This window comes from Oreochromis aureus, linkage group 3 (genome assembly GCF_013358895.1).
Source record: "Oreochromis aureus strain Israel breed Guangdong linkage group 3, ZZ_aureus, whole genome shotgun sequence".
Classification (NCBI taxonomy): Eukaryota; Metazoa; Chordata; class Actinopteri; order Cichliformes; family Cichlidae; genus Oreochromis; species Oreochromis aureus.
Genome location: NC_052944.1, coordinates 72,329,751 through 72,347,735, shown reverse-complemented (window position 1 = coordinate 72,347,735; position 17,985 = coordinate 72,329,751). Strand labels below are relative to the sequence as shown.

Here is a 17,985-nt window from a genome sequence, read left to right as displayed (position 1 = left end):
AATCCGATATTTTCAAATCTGATCTGGGTCACTTTCATATGTGGTACTGAATCCGATACATATCCGATGTTTTAGAAAGCGACTGCTGTGTGAACGGTCAAGTCGCATTAAATCCGTCTTTTACGTCACTGACACAAGACATCACTAACGCTTCCTGGCCATCCAGTGTAGATGTTAGTGAAACTGTTGGGAAGACAACGTTGGAGAAATGTAAACATTTTATTTGTACTGTATAATCTGCAGATTCTGACAGAAATCTGCAACTATCCTTTGAAGCACCGCTCCTCTAAAACAGCAATAAGGATCATTATTAGGTTATCTACATTATTATGTAAATAACAAAATAACTTAAAGCAAAAATTGGGAAACGTAAAGTCCAAAGTCTTTATATTAAGGGCCATCAGTCAAACAAACAGAGCTTATTAGAACTGTACAAACTCTGGTTTCACCTTATCTGCTGTATTTCCATGTATGCTTGTTTCAATATATTGCTGCAACTTCTAATTTCCACAGCAAAATCTAAAGAAATAAAACTTGGTTTAAGATGTAAGAGTGTAATCTTACTACTAACAATTATTATTATTATCATGTATAGTTTTACAAAAACCTGCTCAAAGGTAAAAAACTTACATGTAAAAATGTTGTAAAATGTTGAACTTAATCTAATAGGCATTTTATCATTTATCATCATTTTATCTCATTAAACTAGAGAATACAATGAATGTTTATCCTTGCAGGATGTCATCAGAGTCTAAACCCACAGATTTTAAAGTGTGTTATTTTTTTAAATGTTGCAAGTCTCAGGCTGAAAGATCAGCAGCTCCTGGTTCTCAACCTCTTTGGTTTTTAAATTGGATATTTGGCAGTTGAACTCCATTTTGCATTTTACCGTAGTGATACTTCTCTTACATCATCACCGAAAACACTCAAAGACATTTCAAATATGCTGCAATTACTCAGGAGGCTCGTATGGATCCTGATTCTGCTGTTTATGTTTTCTGTACATCAAAAATCCAACAACAGTAGCAACAAGAACCACAGCAGAAACTGACAGACCAACGATCAGGCCAACAGATCCTCTTGTGTGACCTGCAGGTGAGAAACAGGTGTGAGGTGTCAGCTGTCAGGTAGGTGATGAGTGAAGAACAGAACAGAATCCATTTCCTCTTCAAACTGCTGTCAGACATTATCTACTGCACTCTGATCACATCACTCAGACCAGCTGCTTTCTACAAAGTCTCATCAACAACATCTTTAGAAACAAACATCAACAACCAGGAAGCAGCTTCACCTCTGATCACACACACACTCAACTCTACTCACTCACCTGGAGGATCAACATGAAGGTAGATGATGCTGATCAGCTTCATAGGTTGTCTGACTCCCTCAACAATACGACATCTGTAAATTCCAGCGTCATTAATCGTCACATTCTTCAGAATCAAAGACACGTCTCCATCCTTCATCTGTCTGTCCTGCAGATCCACCCGGTTCTTAAAAGATGGATGCTGGTCATCTGGAACAAACTGATCATCCCGGTACAAAAGAACATATTCATCTTTCAGGTCAGCTCTGCTCCACTTTACAACTCTGATTGTTTTGTTGTTTGGAGCTTGACATGTCAGTGTGACGTTCTGTCCAGACTCAGCTGTGATGTTTTTCTGATCTGAAAGTGGAAACAACACAGAGCAGAGAGGTTAAAGGTCAAAGTACAACTGTTCACTTCTACAGCAGCCAATCAGAGTGATGATGTAAACAAGACTGAAAGCACTAAGCTCTCATGTACCTTATTACTGTGTTGTCAGTGTGGCCTGTTACAGCAGTAAATGTGCAGTTTTATTTACTCTTTTGTCTCACTAATCATTTACTTAATTAATTAACATTTTTAATAATGCTTGTTTTTACTAAACTGCATTGTTTATACGCTACATCTGATGGCAGTAACTGGATCAGTGAGTGTGACCTGTTACCCATGGGAGGATAAACAGGAGACACATGAGCTCAGTGAAAAAACAGGAGAAAATAAAAGTTTGTGGAAAATATTTTAAAAGACTTCAGACGGTTAAAGCAATGCTGTCTGTAACATTATCTACAGTAAATAATGAGCTCGTTATGAATAGAATGATCTGTCTTGTTAAAACATTTATACAGTGAAACGTGCTGATAATAAGTGACCATAATGTGTGAGAGAAAGCAGCCTCTCATTATAAGACACTGAGTCTCTGCATGCTGCCTTTATGGAGCTACAGCTGTTTGTATACACTGAACAAAAAGCTTTGTATTTGTATACAGGGCTGGGTGTAATGAAATGTTCTTAGGGTGGCAAAATCAAAGCCATTTCTTTGCACATGCAGCTTTTATAATGTGTAACATGCCTTAAAATGTAGCCAAGGATTCTGATTTTTTATACAACTATTTAAAACTCAGGGGCTGATCTACAGAGGTGGCATGGAGTGGTCTCTTGCTCCCCCTTAATTGACAACACTGTCATATACAAAACTATGGTGGCACTCGGGGTGGCAAGAGATCATTTTACTGTGGCACATGCCACCTCAGTAGAGCTGTCCCTGGCTGTATACTGACTCCTGACACTACAACACATCACACTGACACACACATTACACTTCTTTGTCTCAGTGCTGGAAACTACACCGCTGACCAACCGGGTAAATCCACAGAGATCACAAGACCTCGTGATGCCATCACACAAACAGACAATATGATTGTCTGATTCAATATAAAACATGTAAACCAGACTGAAGTTTATTCCTCTTTATCTCAGAGGGAAACACTGTTTGGTTTATAAACCTCACCTGCAGAGACAAACACGAAGACACCGACAAACAGCAAAGTCGAGCAGAGTGACGCAGTTACAGCAGACATTTCCGTGTTTTTGTTTCTGCTGATCTGACTCTTAGATTGTTCTAAAGGTCTGAGTCTGTTGGTATTTTCAGTTAATAACAAAACTAGAGTTTTAAAACTGACCACATGAGGTTAACTTTGAGGTTCAAATAAAGCTGAAACCTTAGTTTTTCAGCCACAGGTTCAAACGCCACACTTTCGATGTCTCTCTTAAGGAAGTCGCATTAGAGTGACGTCTGTTACGCTGCGCTGTACGATGACCATGAATGAGTGCGTCATAACTAAAGCGGTGAAATCGAAAGCAGGTCTGAGTGTTTACAGCTACATACTAAAGACCATCATCAGCCAAAGGACTTCAAAATGAATAAAAATGTATATTGTACTATGGAGGAGGCAGCATTTAGTTGTAGCCTCCATAAAACCACAGCTGATCTGGAGAACTTTGTCCACCACCTGCAGCTGCTGCAGCACTTCCTGCAAATCACATTAATGTAATCAGAGTAGAGGAGAGTAACTGAGTACATTTGCTCTTCATGATTGTGGTAATTTTCTTCTTTATATCTTTTGGTTCTTCAGATGATAAAACACATTGAATATGATGTGTTTTCACAGATGAAACCAGCCAACAGTAAATCAGATGCTTCACACTAACTCCACATGACATTCATCTGTAACCAGTAAAGTGAAGCTTTAATCCTGGTTCAGATGGATTAACATGAACAGTCTGTTAATGTTAATCCACTGAAGCTCACATACTTCAGTCAACCCATCAGATTATTATTATTATCTAAAAGACTGAAAGACGCCATTTTAAACACTTACTGTTGTTCTGATGAATCTCTGAAACCCTCAAACAAAAAATCTAATCAAAATTTAAAATGTAACAATTTAACAGTCTGCACATAAACTGACGTCAGCCACAGATCAACTCACACATCCATGTGATACAGCACACCCTTCACCTGTGTGTCACATCTCCACCTCTAAGTACACACACTTGACAGTTACCACACATACAAAGTAATAAAGAAGTGACAGTAACAGGTAGTAAACTTGTTTCAATTAAACAGGTAGATGTGCAAAGACAACTTCCCACTCCACTCAGTTTATGAAATTAGATCAGCTCAGTCTTGGTCGTTGTGTCCTTGGGCAAGACACGTCACACTTCAATGGCACAATATGGCAGCCTCGCTTCTGTCAGTCTGCCCCCCAGCTGTGGCTACAACTGTGTGAATGTGAGAGTTAATGAATAGTGGAATTGTGAAGCGCTATATAAATGCAATCCATTATTATAAACCTGATCTAAGGTATTATTCCAAATTATACCTCAAATTTAAGGATAAATCAGGCTGATCTTGTACTCAAGACACAAAAAAGAAAATAGTAATGAATAGAAATGAATCTCTATATAAAGCTTCTTAAAACACACTCGCACAGAGCTGCTCTACAGAAAGTCTCTGAGCTCCTCCCACCTGAACCCTTCAAAATCAGCTGATTTTTTTTGTATAATCACTTATTTATTAGCTGGGACCACATCCTCATTTAAGGTTTGACAGCATTTCTAGTAGATAATGACAGATGGACTGAATATGAACTGAGGCTGGAGTTTAGGGAAGGCCTCAGAGGAGACTGGCTGCAGCTCCCAAGTCTGGTAGAAGTAAAGTGAAGCTTTAATCCTGGTTCAGATGGATCTGTGAATCCACTGAAGGTCACAGACTTCATTCAACCTGTTGGTTTTACCTAAAGACTGAAAGATGTCATTTTAAACACTTACTGTTGTTCTGAAGGATCTCTGAAACCCTCAAACACTCTTCTGATCATCAGGATGGAAAAATTGAAATTATCCATGGAAAGATTTATTTTTTGAAAAGGTAAAGTTAAAGGAAAATAGCAAAATAAACAATAATAACAATTACTATTATTTAAAAATTAAAAATATAAAATACAGCAAGTTGAAAGCTCAAAGTCTGTGGTTAAAGTGACCTCCTTAGCAAACAGCCACAGATCAAACTAACCCGTACATCCGTGTGTCATCCTGTTTGACACAATACACCCATCACCTGTGTGACACCAACATCTCCACCTCTAAGTAAACATATGTGAGGAAATGTTGCCACATATACAAAGTAACAGGAAGAGAACTTGTTTCAGTTAAACAGGTAAATGTGCAGAGACGACTTCCCAACACTCTGTTTATGAATTTAGATCAGCTCAGTCTAATGAATACAAGTAAAAGGTTTTGATTTTCTCTGTAACATGTTTGGACACAAATAAAACAAGAACTTGAAATTGCAGGTAAAACTACACAAACTATATATAAATGGTAAATAGCCTGTATTTATATAGCGCTTTTCTAGTCCCTAAGGACCCCGAAGCACTTTACATATCCAGTCATCCACCCATTCACACACTGGTGATGGCAAGCTACAAACCTGGTTTGCCTCTTACTTGTAGTTATTTTTATTTAATTTAATAACTGTACAGTACTCTCTGTATATAGTAACCATTGTCCTTAATGTAAATATGTAAGAAAAATTGTGTATGTTTCTGTTCTGTGTCCTGTGTACTGTTTGTTTGTTTTTGGCTGCTGTTACAACCAAATTTCCCCTTGTGGGACAATTAAAGGATTCTTCTATTCTATTGTAGCCACAGCCACCCTGGGGCGCACTGACAGAGGCGACGCTGCCGGACACTGGCGCCACCGGGCCCTCTGACCACCACCAGTAGGCAACGGGTGAAGTGTCTTGCCCAAGGACACAACGACCGAGACTGTCCAAGCCGGGGCTCGAACCGGCAATCTTCCGATTACAAGGCAAACTCCCCAGTATGTAATGTAGCTCTGAGATGCAACAGACACTGTTAAGCAGTTTGACTTTTCTTTGTTTTTAAATGAAACACAATCTCACCAGTAACGAAAATATTTACTCAAGTAAAAAAGTAAAACTGAACAAACTGTGTACAAACTAAATATGGAAAATAAATGATTAACTAATGGACAGAAAATTAATTAGCAGCTACCTTCGTATTTAAGTCCATTATTTTTTAGAAAAAACAAAGCAATAGATTTCATACCTCGAGCTTCTTTGAATGTGAACGTTTACTTCTCTCCCTGTGTATTCGTCCACTAAGATCCTATCAGGGAAAGAGACATGATGTGAAAGACACACATGATGAATCAGCAGCAGACAGAGATGTTCCTCTCGGTTTGACTGAGAGGAACCATTACATGTTCACTTCCCTTCTTTGTGCTGGAAGTGAGCTATCATATCATGTTTGTGGTCATCAAACAGTCAGTAAACAATAAAACAGAATGTTTGTGGGATTCAGTGGATTTTCACACACTTGTAGTGAAGACTGTAGAAAGAAGTCACTATGAGGATGTTGCAGCACCCCCTCCTGGATGCTAGAAGTTGCGCATGACTGTTCGTAATCATACATGTAAACATCGATAACCATTTAACAGCAAATATCATTCACACAGATCTTTTATTCAGGTTGGTGTTGAGATTTAAACTTCTCAAACACATGTTGTTTCTAAGATGCGATCATTAAAGGACACAGGCATAGTGAGATGTTACTGCCACTATGAGGTGAAACTGGGGAATTTCAGTGGAGAATTCTCATGCAAACTAAGTAGGGAACAAATCTTGACATTGAAACACAAAACACAATTTAAATAACAATTGAAAGCTGAGAGAAAAAATATTTCCTGTAACACCACACAGCTGACTGATATTATGACAAATTATTCAATCTCAATTTGTTTTAGTGATGTTGAGCAGCTTTTAAAAACATGCTACAGCTCATCTTTTTTCTTTTTCTTGTCTGTCCCATTTGGTTCTTTAGCCGTCAGAATTGTTGTCTGAAGACCAACAAGGATACCAAATGGATTTATTTTGCCAAATGGATCATCATGGCATTGCCGTATTGGTCCATTTGAACTACCTTTGTTGTTATTATTTATTTTATTTTATTTTCAGTTGTTACAGACAGGACAGACATGACTGGGGGATAGGAAAGGGAGAAAGAAAGATGAAGGAAAAGAAAAACAGAAGGGAAAAGGGACAGTGAGAAAGGGCACTTAAAAGAGAAAGAAGAGAGAAAAAATCTCCTGGATCATCTGTTGAGAGAAAAAGAAGGGAAAACAAGCAAAAAAAAAGAAAACAGAGCAACATACTAAACACAACACCATCACGTTAATCTAGCTAAGTGTATACAGCAGTAAATACGAAATGTTGAATGTTGTTGTGTAGCAAGCAGGACCAACAGCGCATAATGTGCTTGGAAATAGCAGCCAATAAAGGTGTAGTTTATGTCTATGAACAGTGAACACCCGTGTGCACACCTGTGTGGATCAGCGCGCTTGTATTCAAAAGGTTTCCCCATGTAACGGTCTGCTAGAGGGTGTGGAGGGCCATAGCCCCGTCCCCCAGGACATGAAGCAGGCATGGAGGAGATCCAGGCTCCAGACATCCAGAGGCCCCAGAGTGCGAGAGCCCAAGGAGTACCACCGGAGGAGCATCCGTGCCACCTTCCTGGGAAGAGCTGAGGAGAGCCCCAGATGAGGGGTCACCCAGTAGCCACAGAGCAGAAGCCAGAGGGGGCTGCACTGGCGTGCCCGCCGGCTCTGCCGGCAGCCAGCTGTGCCAGAGTGAACCAAGCCGCAGGCCCAGAGGCCGGAGGATGATCAACACGAAGCTTGAAGCTCACAGCTTGTTTTTTCCATCTTGCACACTCAGTCTTTTCTACAAGAAAGGAAAAAATATTTCCTGTAACACCACACAGCTGACTGATATTATGACAAATTATTCAATCTCAATTTGTTTTAGTGATGTTGAGCAGCTTTTAAAAACATGCTACAGCTCATCTTAACTGCCGTGTGAATCTCTACATGACTTTTCAAACCTGCTGGCAAAAAGCACACACATCTCCAAAATGGGCCGCGTGCTTTCTGTCATACACGTAGCTGATATACTTTGTGTACCATTAGTCAGCTGGTTTTGTATCAGCTCCACAGAATTACACTTTTTGGCTAAAAACGGTGAAACTGTAATATGTTGGAAAAATTCATTGCATTTATTTATTTTTTAACTGTGTGGTGTGGAGAGAAAAACAGATGTTTGACTTTAAATATGGGCCACCTTAAATAATCTCTTTTTACCTCCCCAACAGCACCTTTTGCATTGACAGGCCATGTAAAACCAGAGTTATTATTAAAAAAAAATAGATCATGTTTAGGGTGGAGGTAATGGTGGAAACTGGCTGTTTCTAAGAACAGTAAAAAAAACAAAAAAACAAAAACCTCCAAGCCATGATGTCCATTTGTGACACTCAAATGAACGTCTTCTAACTTCTAGTTTCTGAAGACAACATGTGAGCAAAATGCACCCTGAATTCTACCCCGTGTTGGTTTGATGTTTAACTAGAGTATTTTTAGAAGTTAAACTGGTGTCATTTATAAAGCAGCTGCTGGGCTGGAACACCCAGTTTTACCAGTAGGTGGAAGCAGATTTGACATGTGTTAAATTGTCGTTTCAAGCTTGAAAGCAGCTTAACTCAAAAGGTGGGACTCTGTGCTGGTTCACAAGATATGAATCTGTCATATGTTCATGTGTTTGTAGTTTATCAGACACTGACACTCAGCTCTCTGTTTTCATTTCAAACTACTGGATTTGACACATTGAATGAAAGATAATAAATAAAATATAACAATTTTACATGAATGTTGCTGGTCTGTTTCTAGGTGAGCTCACCCTACACACACTCAGCACAAAAACAGTTCTGCGCCATTTATATTCACTGAATTTTGCTTCTGTTGTGGTTTGATGCTCATTCTTTGTTTTCTGCAGTATTAGGTATGTTTCAGTTAGCCACCACCAAACCAGAAGAAGTCAGGTTTTCCATCTGCACCTCAGTGAAACCAACAGAACCACACGAGAAAAAGAAATGAAAACAAAACTGTATTAATCTGGCATAACCATGGCAGGAAAAGTCAGTAAGATTTGTGTTTTTAATTTATTTATTTTTCAAATCAATTTTATTTATACAGCACTTTTAAAAACAACAACTGTACAACAGAATAATCAGATAAAATTTTAAAGAAAAGTAAAACCAAGGATAAGAAAATAATAAGAATGAAATAATGACAGACTAAAACCGACTTAAAAGCCAAGGAGTAAAAATGGGTCTTTAGACGAGTTTTAAAAGTATCCAGTGTTGGAGCGGTCCTGATATGTAAAGGCGGTTTATTCCACAGTTTCAGAGCAGTCACAGCAAAAGCCCGATCTCCTCTGTGTTTTAACCTGGACCTGGGGACAGCTAGAAGCATTTGGTCCGCAAACCTCAAAGATCTCACCAGAGTATCCCAGTTTAGAAGATCAGAAAGATATATAGGGGCTAGTCCATGCAATGTTTTAAAAACCAGCGTCAAGATCTTAAAATCAATTCAGAAATGTAGCCAGTGTAGCGAGGCGAGTATAGGGGATATGTGCTCTCGTTTGCACGTCAGTCAGAAGACTTGCCATAGCGTTTGCTTTTTTTAAATAATATGAGTCTAAATAAGTGAGAAAAACAATCAAAGTATGTTAAAAAATATTTTGAACATGTGGATGTCCTCTGGTCTGAGGTGTTGGGATGACCAGTTAGAGACCAGCAGCTGGACGTCAGTGGTTGGACTGGTGGACTACTTCAGTGAAGAGTAGACGACGTCTGGCTCTGGTTTAAAGTCTGAACACAAACACACACAGTTCAAACAACAGGAAACATGATTACAAGCTTTGTAGTTCAATCAAGGCTTTAATCTCCACCTCTCTGTGTCACACAGTTCAGGCTTTACTGGGAACCAGCTCAGATACAACTTACAGAGCTTCTGTGTCGCCCACACTGTAGCTGCATCTTAAAATATACAAAATGTCAAACCTGGAACCCACAGAGCTGAAACATTTGCATCAACTATATTCAGCGACACTAAAAGTCAAATATTTTGCTGTTTTCTAGCTTCTCACAGAAAAAACATAAAACCAGGAACTGTAAAATATTGATTCTGTTCATTACTGGGTGGAGATTTCATAAACTAGGATTTGTTTGCTGGATACATATTTAGATGCTGTCGTGTGATTTTGCTGCAAGATTTAGCCACATTTCATACTCAGAAAAAACAGCCTGTGACAGGCGATATCTTTCAAAGGTATACCTCACCTCTTCAACTGACAACTGGGAGAAGATCCCACGTGACAAAACTAAATAAGCAGCTAAGAAAATGGACATGTTCATGAGTCTAGCAAAACATTTACGAAAAACATTTTACTAATTAGTAAGAATGTTTTCCTCTGCTGGCAAATAAGCAGTACTCTCTCTCTCTCTCTCTCTCTCTCTGTGTGTCTATGTGACACGGTCACTGGGTGAGAGAGCAGTGAGGTTTCAGAGAGTAAAGGTGAGCAGTAGTGCACAGTGGTTGCGTAGCAGTGAACTGAGGCGTGGGTGTGTAAATTTTGACCCAGTAAATTGTAAACAGAAAAAAAAACTCTTTTAAAATTGAACTTTGTGGTACACCACAGGTACTGTGAGCTGCATATGATAGACAGTATCTATGGTGACCAAAAGAGCTTCTACTGAGTCAAAAGCTGCAGATAGATTTAAAAGAACATGCAGACACAGCAGCATCAGCAGATTTATTGCAGCCAGTTAGTGTGTGCTAAATTGTCATAATGTGGAACTGCAGTAGTTAGTATTGCATAGTGCATGGGGCTTGCTGCAGCCAATGCTCTGAAGGAAGCATATGGATTGAGAACCATTGTTATTGGTTTGTTTGGCTATAATTTATGCCACAACTGAATGGGAAACTGTCTGCTTCCACTCTACAGGACAGGATAATAGATACACAATCTCCATATTTAACATGAAACACTTCTGCTTATTTTCAGAGAAGCTTTGCAAAACTCAAAGTTAAATATAAGGAACATCAATCTCCCTCTGTTTGGAGGTCCATGCACAATCTTGCTTCATGGGGTAAATATGATCATGAGAAAAGATGGTGGATCAGATTCACACCTATGGGCAATTTAGATAGACCAATTAACCTATCCCCACAACTGCATGTCTTGGGAGGAAGCCGGAGTACCCCGGGAGAACCCACGCAAACACGGGGAGAACATGCAAACTCCACACAGAAAGACCCCGGCCTGATGGTGGAATTGAACTCTTGCTGTGCGGCAACAGTGCTAACCACTGTGCCACCGTGCTGCCCGGCTGAATTACCTCCTCAACATTTCTTGAAGTTCTCCAGAGGCCTGGTAATGATATCTAAAACCTGCAGGACACCGGCCCTAGAGGCCTGGAGTTGGCCACCCCTTTAGTACTAAATCAAGTTTTAATTGGGGTCTAATACTTATTCCCTCAATGATATCAATTTATAACTTTAATTAATGTGTCTTTTATTTATTTATTTGGTTAATATTCTGTCTTTCTCCATTAAAATTAAAACATAAAAACATTTCTTTGAAAATAAGCAAAATTACAAATTTAACAGAGAATGAAATAAATATTTAGAATGTTATTGACCCTTCACCTCTAAGTGTATAAACTCCCCTTACCCCAGTCTTTATACTTATTTATTTTCTTGCTCTAGCTGTATCTTTTGTTGTTGTTCTTTTGCACTGAATGTAACTGGAACCTTGTTGTCTCGTCTCTCTATATACTGTACTGTGAATAGCAGAGATGACAATAAAGTTTGACTTTATGTACGTTCTTTTTTATACTTTAAATCAATATTGCATTTTGATGATAAAAGTGTTTGATGTCCTAAGCTTGAGAAACGATGTGGTTAGCTTAGCTTAGCATGCGGACCAGTAACACTTGTCTCTGTCCAAAGTTGAACATAAAGAGCAGCTGTACCTCTTTTCCTCTTTGGTGTAACAGCTATTTGTCCATAACTGATTTCTTCAGTTCTCACTGCTGAGTAGATTACAGCTGGATCACGCTCTGAAGGAAAAACACACACAAATTATACTTTAATTCCAACATTATTTTTTTATTTTAATTATGAAGAGATTAAGTTATATCTTCTGCAACTAGCAGCAGGTTTTCACAGTTTTTTTCTTCTTTACACCTCTGCTGAGAAACAAGAATTAATTGCATTGGACTTGTAGGTGTTTGAGTAAAGACGAAGGTGAACGACCACAGAGATTACACCTTCGTATCAGTGCAGTCTGACACACTTCACCACAGAGCACCAAACAAACAAGTTCTCACAGCATGAACACTCACATGGACAAACCAGAACACACAGTGGTGAGAAGACCCTTCAGCATTACGCTACAATCAACAACAGGAAATAACAGCTGTGGTTAAAGATGCAGAACTTGTTTCATTGCATTAAAGGACATTTGGTCTCTTTAGTCTCTTTCTTCAGACATTTTATTAATATAATTCCAACAACATTTTCACCCTGCTAACAACTTATGTTTGTGCCTAAGCAAGACAGCAGACACATCTGGGCATTTTGCTCACATGTTGAGTTATGGCACGGCCAAAAGTTACAACCAACCTCACTTCTGATTGAGTTAAGGTGGACCAGCGTGAACGCCATTAAGTTAAAACCAAATGCGGCACTAAGAAAACAGTCTTATATAATCTTATGGCATTGGCATATATGAAATGAAAGCTGCAGAGAGCCATGTCAGCTGTGCTTCCTAGTCTTGACTTTGGATAGAGATGGGTTGGGTGCTTTAGTCAAGTTTTTTTTGTTTGCTGTATTGTATAAACTCTGTTTCTTTACTTTTGTCAGACCAGCACAGCAATAAAAACACAACATTTTAAAGTGTTTCTGACAAGAAAAACATAATACTGAATGACTTGTTTACATGTGAAAACTAGCTTTCCTGCCCATGAATCCTGTCAATGGAAAATTGAACTTTTTCATGTGAATGAAGTCTTCTTTTGCAGTGTACATATATTCTTATTCCCCATTCATTCATCAGGGTGTGAATACCCAAAATACATTGTTTACATTTTAGTTTGAAATCACAGGGTGCTTTAAATTCCATGAAGTAACTGGAATTAATTGGAAATGTTAACTTGTACAATGATGAATCACATCAGCTGCCCAGACACATATTTTCGCAATATCACTGATTTATTTAAAGCTTCCTCATACTTTGATGGTAACAACACTCGACTTTGTTTTTTGTTTGTTTGTTTATTAGAGCTACTGGCCATTACTGCATTAGCATTTTCGTGTTAGCCTACAGCTTAACTTAAAGCCTCAACTTCTGTCCAAGAAGAGAATCATGATGGAGACAAAGAAGAGCAGCTTACCTCTCGGCTTTGATCTGTTTTTCTTCTCTTTGATGATGATTTGTTCATAACTGACGTCTTCAGTTCTCACTGCTGAGTAGACACATTAGTTGGATCAGTCTCTACACAGTAAAACACACACAGGACATCAGTGCAGGCAGAAAAAAGCTTTCAAGCAACACAAATTAAAAATCAAAATTACGTTTACAACCTCACTGCTCATCGATAGAATGGCTGTATGTGGCCTTAATGTGAGGCCATAAAAACTAAAACAATTAACAATTTAAGTAATTTAACTTCCAATTATTAATAGCTTCTTGTTCTGTTTTTAAATTCAACACCTAAATATCACACCATCTAAGGTGACGTGACACCTTTTTGTTCAACTTGTTTTTTTAATCTCATACAGGATGCTGGACTGCAGAGCTGTTAGCTTCAGTTAACCACAGACCACAAGTACACAATCCACCACACAGAACAGCAGTAGCACATATTTTTTTACACTTCTGACCACCTCTCACATGCGTCATGAAGTTCTCATTCCTTATATAATTTAATAATTATTTTCATGTTATTTATTGCCCTTGATTGGCTGTACCCCCTAGATGTTTTGTGGAGATGTTTTTTGGGATGCTGCATCTCTGCAGTTCACCTCATAGACCCCTGCTGTTTGAGTGTTTCACTGCATGTGTACCTGTCTCATTCTTAATTTTTGTGTGGTTTTTTTTTTTTTTATCATGCTGTTAGATGCCTCCTAAAGGCTTCTGCCAAAGAGCTTAAGCATGATAACAAGGTTTTTAAATCATTTAAATAGGCAGTTATAAGAGAATTTAGGGTCATGGATTTCAGCTGTTCACAGGTAGTTGACTATAGTTCCCTTTTCTGTCCACTCTCTCCAAGTCCATATTTGTTTACCATTGGTTTGTGTCTAGTGTGTAGGTTTGTGTCCAGTTCATAGGTTTTAGTATCAGTTTCCAGTTTTATTTGATAATCTTTTGTCTCATGTGTGCCGTTAGATTCTGTTCACCTGTGTCTCAATTTGTTCCCAGGTGCTTCCTCTGTGTCCTGATTTTCCTGCCTTCTATTTATTTTATGTTATGGTGATTCTTTTGTATCTCCCAGTGTCTCCTAGGCACATTGAGTTTTAATTACTTTGTTCTTTTGACTTTCCCATTTGCGTTTTGCCAACTCAGCAGTTCAACAAAAGGCTCGCCTGTTGCTCAACTCCCCTTGACTTTCTGTGTTTGCATTTTTGGTCCTTGTTCACCATACTCTAACACAAGCAGGTTGAACCACTCAGCAGAAATGTGTTACATTAAGTTATTTTGAATTTGCTTTCTAAATGAATACAGGGAGACATAACTTTACTGCATGTACAAAATCTCCATTTCAGGACTTAAAAATAGGTCTATTTTGTAAATATACTATACTAAAGTGGAGTCAAATTACATGATATCACACCCTCAATTCCAGAAGAATAAAAAGCAGAAATGCCAAGACTGTAATCCATCAAATGTCCCCTTGAGACTGGCTGCAAAAGTAAGTCAGTCTCCACAGAGTACGCAGACTTTATTTCTATTGTAGTCTCTGCAGACTACAATAGAAATAAATATTTTTTGTCACAGCTTGTGACAAAAAATATTTTAACTTTTTGTTTCTTTTGATTTACCCTTTCAAGACATCTATAGAAGGTATAATATTATTATTTTAGTCTGAATCATTAGAACTATAGCTGTTAGATGTCTCCTGTGCTTTACCTTAGATAATTAGTCATTCAACAAGAAATCTGAACCATATTCATACAGTTGGAGCTTTTTAATGCAGTTAGCTGACCTTTAATATGGCTGCTGTTGATATCAGGAGTTTGTGTTCCAGTTTTAAGTGGAATTCTACTTTTTAAAATTTTGTTTGCAGGCTAGTATTTAATTTTATAAAGACACAGTTTGATCAGTTCATCTAAACAAAAAACAAACAAACAAACACTATATTGCCTCTGCTTTGTTTATCTGTTGCTGTTTATCTGTTGTTGTGACATCTTAACATTGCTGTATATGATGTCATCTATTATGTTATCTCCTGCAGCTTTACCTCTTTCAAATGATCCAAATTTAACAGCAAAACAACTCAATACTAATTCTCTATTTGAACCTCTAATCAAAATAAACGGTGAAAGAAATTCTAAATTTGTAATGTGCAGAGACTTGAAGTGTAAATAAAAAACAAATTTAATAACTGCCTAGATCACTCCCTACAGCCAAACCACACATGCAAAATCCAGATGTCAAAGTCTCACCTTCAGGTTTCCTGTGAACACATCGTCTCACCAGCAGAACCAGTAACACCAGTAGAACCACAACACAGACTGATCCAACACATGACAACGCAGGAAGAAGATAGGAACCAGGAGGAGGTGTGGATGTAGGTGGAGGTGTGGTGGTGTGTTTGTCTAAAATAAAGCAAACACAGTCATTAAGTTGTCGTCACATTGTGAATGTTGAAAGCTGCAGAAACACAGACAGGTGAGTGTGTCACCTGTGACAGTGATCCAGCTGGATGGAGACTCTCCATGACCGCTGATGTCACACTTGTAGAGGCCTTCATCAGACCTGGAAACATGCTGGATGGTCATGTGACCTGTAGGCTGCTTCCTGATGAGGGAGCCATCTTTATAGAAAGCAGCTGGGAGGTTGGAGGGAGTGGTCTTTGTTTTACAGAGCAGAGTGACGTCATCTCCCTCCATCACAGGGAGGACAGGACTCTGCAGGATCACTGATCCACCTCAACACAGAGACAAACTACAGCATTTCATCCATTTACACACAGCTTCATCAACACTAACTCCACACACTCAGCTTACCAGTGACTGTCAGGTTAACCATGTTACTGATGGGACCCTCTCTGGACTCACACCAGTAAACTCCACTGTCATGAGTTGCCATTACAGTGATGTTACAGGAAGAACCAGCTATTCTTCCCCAACCGTCTGTTCCACACTGAGTCCTCTGTTGTTTGCTTGTGTTTCTCCTCAGAGTCCATCCAGCAGAGCTGTCGTCCTCCTCACAGCTCAGAGACACAAAGTCTCCTTCAAAGAACTGAGAGCTGCTGGGACTCACAGTCAGACGAGCTGTGAGGGTTACAATGAAAAAACTGATGATCTGTTAAACCATGAACCCAATCAGGTCATATCATTGAGCGTTTATCAGGTTTAAACTGTGACAGAAGAAGGTTACTGACCTTGGTTTGTTGTGCAGCTCAGCAGTGAGATCAGAACTAAAGAGAAATGACACTCAGGTTGATTTGAGGTGAACATGAAGAACAACTCCACATGAACAGCACTCTTTTATACTTCTGCACATTTTCAGTTAGATGCCAGCACCGTGTTTCAATAAAGTTTGAATAAAAGCTTGAACAATGTGTAAACCTTAAAAGCTGCAATTTATCAATTCCAGGGTGTGTACAGCTCGTCAGTCTAGTGAAGACTATCATTCACACCCATTTTAGCCATTTTAGAATCACCAGTTAACCAAACATGTCGAGGAAACCTACACAGTATTGTGGTTCCTGTGTCATTGACAAGGTATTTTGAGTTTTGTGTTTGTCGTGTTATATTATTTTGTTTTAATTTGCACTGACTATACTGTGATTTTATGGAAAATATCCACTGCATTTAAATAACACAGTAAATTCATTTGTCCAGCTGTGTTGATATAATGAGTGAATGATTTGATCTTTTCACTGCCTGCTGTGTTTCCTCGACTCCTGAGCAAAGATAAAGAGTCAGTTCAGACCTGCAGTTGGTCCTCGTGGTGTTTGAACTTGAATTCAGCCTGATTTGTTTTTCATGTCTTCTCCTCCATCATCAGTTATCAGGAGAGCAGACAGTCAAAGTACAAGAATTCAAACAAACACAGAGATTCTACTTACAGAGCAGACACAGCACAGATGTTTCCTTCATCGTCCTTCTCACTCATTTCAGCTTTTTTTCATTTCTGTCGCTGACACCAAGTAAAGCCCGCCCTCTTCCTCTGAGCACCAGCTTTCTATTGGTTCAAACACAGAGGTGGGGGACTAAATTCTTTAAAAAAATCAAGTTATAAACTACAAACATGTTAATTTTAACGCGATGAGCTGCCTCAGACATTCGGCACCGTAATTGTGTTATTTTTGTCAAATATTTAATTTGATGATCTGAAACATTTAAGTATGAAAACTGGTACAAAAAAATAGGTTATTAGGAAAGGGGGGCAAACACTCACACCACTCTATAAGATCAAAGGTCACACCTAAGAAAAGAAAACCATCCGTTCAACAAACAATTGTCTTGTTTTGTTTCCACCATGTTGAAGTGTGAACTCACATCTAGTTCAGAGTGAAATTTTACAAGAGCAGTGTCATCACTTCAATTTATTCACAGCTTCTAAGCACTCTGTCATCATCTCGTATTCCTGTCAGATCGTGTGTGTTCCTGTCTAGCTATCTTTGTGAGGACCGAAATCTGCATTCTACTATACTTGTGAGAACCAACAATCACTTGTGAGGACACACTCGCGATCCTCGCAAATTTGAAGGCCTTTTTGAGGCTCAAAATTGAGGTTTTTTTAGTCAGTGTTTCAATTATGTTATGGTTAGGTATAAAGAAAGTTTGATTTAGTTCTCTTTTGTTAAAGAGTTTGGTGCAGAGTCTGCTGGATCATCCATACTCTCTTTTAAAGCTCCCGATCAACTTTTTTCTGCTCCTCTTCTCCTTCCCTCAACGGTCCTCTTTGGTATATACTGTAGACGTCCCCTCAAATTGACTGGTCCTTGTATTAAATTACACTGTAGATATTC

At 38.7% G+C, this 17,985-nt stretch overlaps 2 long non-coding RNA genes across 2 annotated transcripts; both read right to left on the bottom strand.

Annotated features, from left to right (window-relative positions):
• Window positions 1-294: 294 nt before the first annotated feature.
• LOC120437496 lies at window positions 295-6,023 on the bottom strand. Its single transcript, XR_005611174.1, has 3 exons — window positions 5,935-6,023; window positions 1,328-1,666; window positions 295-1,089 (listed from the first exon to the last, which is right to left on the bottom strand). It is a non-coding gene; the product is annotated as an uncharacterized LOC120437496 (long non-coding RNA).
• Window positions 6,024-8,925: 2,902 nt separating this feature from the next.
• On the bottom strand, window positions 8,926-15,743 carry LOC120437502. Its single transcript, XR_005611182.1, has 5 exons — window positions 15,688-15,743; window positions 15,449-15,601; window positions 13,177-13,248; window positions 11,755-11,841; window positions 8,926-9,588 (listed from the first exon to the last, which is right to left on the bottom strand). It is a non-coding gene; the product is annotated as an uncharacterized LOC120437502 (long non-coding RNA).
• Between the last annotated feature and the right edge of the window lie 2,242 nt (window positions 15,744-17,985).